Source organism: Bos javanicus, chromosome 15 (assembly GCF_032452875.1).
Source record: "Bos javanicus breed banteng chromosome 15, ARS-OSU_banteng_1.0, whole genome shotgun sequence".
Taxonomy (NCBI): Eukaryota; Metazoa; Chordata; class Mammalia; order Artiodactyla; family Bovidae; genus Bos; species Bos javanicus.
Genome location: NC_083882.1, coordinates 79726253 through 79729466, shown reverse-complemented (window position 1 = coordinate 79729466; position 3214 = coordinate 79726253). Strand labels below are relative to the sequence as shown.

The following is a 3214-nucleotide window of genomic DNA, read 5'->3' as shown; positions in this document are numbered from 1 at the left end:
TTAAAAGATTTTAAATGACAAAAATCCACATTGCTTCATCTTTTTAAACTATGAGAAGGACATGATAGGCTTTAGTCATAAATATTTCACCTATTTAAATTAATAAAGAGAAAAACAACTAGCCAAAATCCAAATCAATGAGTAGAATCACGGTGAGTCAACAGATTGTTTGAAACACAAATAGTATTAATTCTAGAGCAATATATACTGAGAATTAATCTTCTGAATTCATGACACTAGTTTGCCGGGGTCCAGCCCCGGGGGATCCAGGGAATTCAAAGGGGAGACAGCTTCAGCGATCAGGATACGATAGAATTTAAGATATAAACAGTGGTTAAATAAGGATAGCTCAGTGAGAAAATTCAGTGGAGAAAAGAGGCTGAATAACTTGGTTTATGTGGAAAGCTAATAAAATTCCAAGACAAGGAATTTGCATCACCTACATTGGCCGCAGGCGTCCTCCCGTTCTCCCAAAGGAGAGGAGACACTAAGGCCTCCCCGGTCAGATCTTAGAAGCCCAGGCATAATTAGTAGGCTTGACGAGCCTCCATTCTTCAGATGGGAATTCAGCCAGAAGGTGAGAGAAAGAGCGACATGGCGAGACCAAGCTTTGGTGAACAAGGCCCGCACTTTATTTTCCAAAGTAGTTTTTATACCTTAAGTTGTGCATAGAGGACAATAGGGGAAGGGGTAGAATCATGCAAGGACAGCAGTCCTTGATCCTTATTGAAGCCAGGCTTTCAAACTTATCATATGCAAAAGTTTAGGTGATTTACATCAACTTCTGGTCAGAAGGCCTGTTAACATTTTATGACCCTTTCTTCAGAAAATTTATTTTTCTCTAAAGGTGATTATTCTAAAGTCAGGCGCCACCCTCTGAAAGCATTAGATAAAGTTGCATTCCTATAGGGCAAAGGTGTGGTGGGCTATATCAAGAAAAGAATTAACTCAAGGGTCCAAGGTTACAAACAAAAAAGCTACTACTTACATTGCTATACACCGATTTTATTAATCAATACACTCCCAGGGACACAGTAGGTAAGGGATATGGAAACTTAGCAGCAAACATTGGCCCAACAAGTGAAAAACCCTTCACCAATACAATTTCTAATCAATCTTTTAACTGCTCAAAGGAACCTGTATTTAGACAGTTTAGAACATCTCATGTCTTTCATGGTTGGGAGGCTGTGAACAATCACATGTGGCCAGAAGAACCTGTTCAGGCAGGCTAGAGGACTTCCAAAGGAGTTGGTAGGTTGAAACACTCTTGTCACGCCCAGGAACTTTATTAACTGGAGCTGTAAGTTAACTCTTTTTCAGAGAGAGGTGGTGGGGGACAGTCTCCTGTAAAGTCAGAGGTGTAGGTGAGAGCACAAAGCAGTAAAGTAGGCAGACTCTGGTTTTGGGGGTAGGTGCTCGAGAATTTCCAGGGGGACTCCTGAAGCTAGATCCCACCTTTGCATATGCCAAGCCTCCTTCCTCATGACCTTTGCCAAGGGCAGAGTTCCTCACACTAGTTGAAGATTCTGAATACATTTTTGTTTTCAAAAGTCCATGCATGCATGAATGTTATTGAAAGCTTTCTTGGTAAATGTGAATTCACCAACTTTTATATTCATGGAAAAGTGATGAAGTCTTAATTTTTCTCATGAACTTATATATTACTTATAAAACAAATGAAGAGCAATTTTATATAGAAAGTATCCTAAGAAATCATATTCAACTCTTACAAAGATACCCTCCAAATTAGCATGTGCTTATCCAAATGTACTTATCATTTATCCGATGACTACACTTAGCACAATTTTACATACACTGTGACTCCCAGTAATAGGTCAGGGTTAGTATGTTTGCACACGTAGATAAAGGAGGCTTAGTCCTGAGAATCCATTCATGGGGTAAACCATCGCTGTGTTAGACTGGACTTCTTAGTATATTTAAGTGTTGCCTGTATACAGTCTATTTTAAACAGGGAATTTATATGCCTGGACATTTATAACAAGAAGTGGCATACATGGAATTATGTACTGCAGGTTCACTGCTTCAAGTTTGCCTTGACGATTGCTTTGTTGACCACCTCTTTCACATCTTTGTTCCTCAAACTGTAGATCATGGGATTCAGCATGGGAATCACTGTGGTGTAAAACATAGCCACCATCTTCCCCTGCTCCACAGACTCTTCAGTGGGCCTCCTGAGATACATGAAGGGGAGAGTCCCATAAAACATTGTAACAGTGGAGAATGCCTTCCTCCTGCCATCGGCAGAGCACATGCACAGCATGGCTGCTCCACTGAGGGTATAGGAAATGAGAACCACTGAGAGGGAATGCGTGAAATTAATCCCAGCAATAACAATCATGGTGCATTCTTTAATGTGGACCCCTCCACAGGCAGTCTTGATAGAGGAGGGTCAGCACAGTAGAAGTAGTTGATTTCAAAGTTTCCACAGAAGCACAGGCCATATGTCCACAGTGTGCAGTTTAGGCTGACAGAGAACCCCTAGATGTATGTCACAGAGATGAGACGATCACAGACAGTCCTGGACATTTTACTGCCAAAAAGCAGAGGGTTGCAGATGGCCATGTAGCGATCAAAGGCCATCACAGCCAAGATATATACTTCCATGTGGACAAGGGCTGTGAAGAAGTAACACTGCACCAAACACCCCACATAGGAAATGGTTTTTGTTTGATAGTAAGTTTTCCAGCATCTTCGGAGTGACATTGGAAGAGAACCACACATCCACAAAAGACAAATGACTCAAGAAAAAGTACATGGGGCTCTGAAGCTGGAGGCTGATGCTGATCAAAATAATCATACCAATGTTCCCTATCAGAGTGATCATGTAAACTACTAGAAACACCACAAAAAAGAGAACTTGAAGCTCCTGATGACTGGTCAACCCCAGAAGAACAAATTCTGTCACATCTGTGAACTTTGGCATTGCCTTCACTTAGACCCAGTCTGCAGTGCCTATGGATAAATTAAAAGAAATGAATGAATTTATTTTATTCTTGAAAATTTTGAGTCATGTTTATTAGTATTCTAGTTCAAATGATATAAAAATCAATGTAGACTTTGCACAAAGTCTAATATAAGACTATATAATCACATTTATTTCCTTTAATAGGCCTTATAGGTAATTATTGCAATATTTATTAGTTTCTTAACTCTAAAACAATTACATTCATATACAACTAGTATTAGACACTTA

At 39.8% G+C, this 3214-nt stretch overlaps 1 pseudogene; it reads right to left on the bottom strand.

Moving 5' to 3' along the window:
- Positions 1-2035: 2035 nt before the first annotated feature.
- LOC133261469 (olfactory receptor 5M9-like) lies at positions 2036-2944 on the bottom strand (annotated as a pseudogene).
- Between the last annotated feature and the right edge of the window lie 270 nt (positions 2945-3214).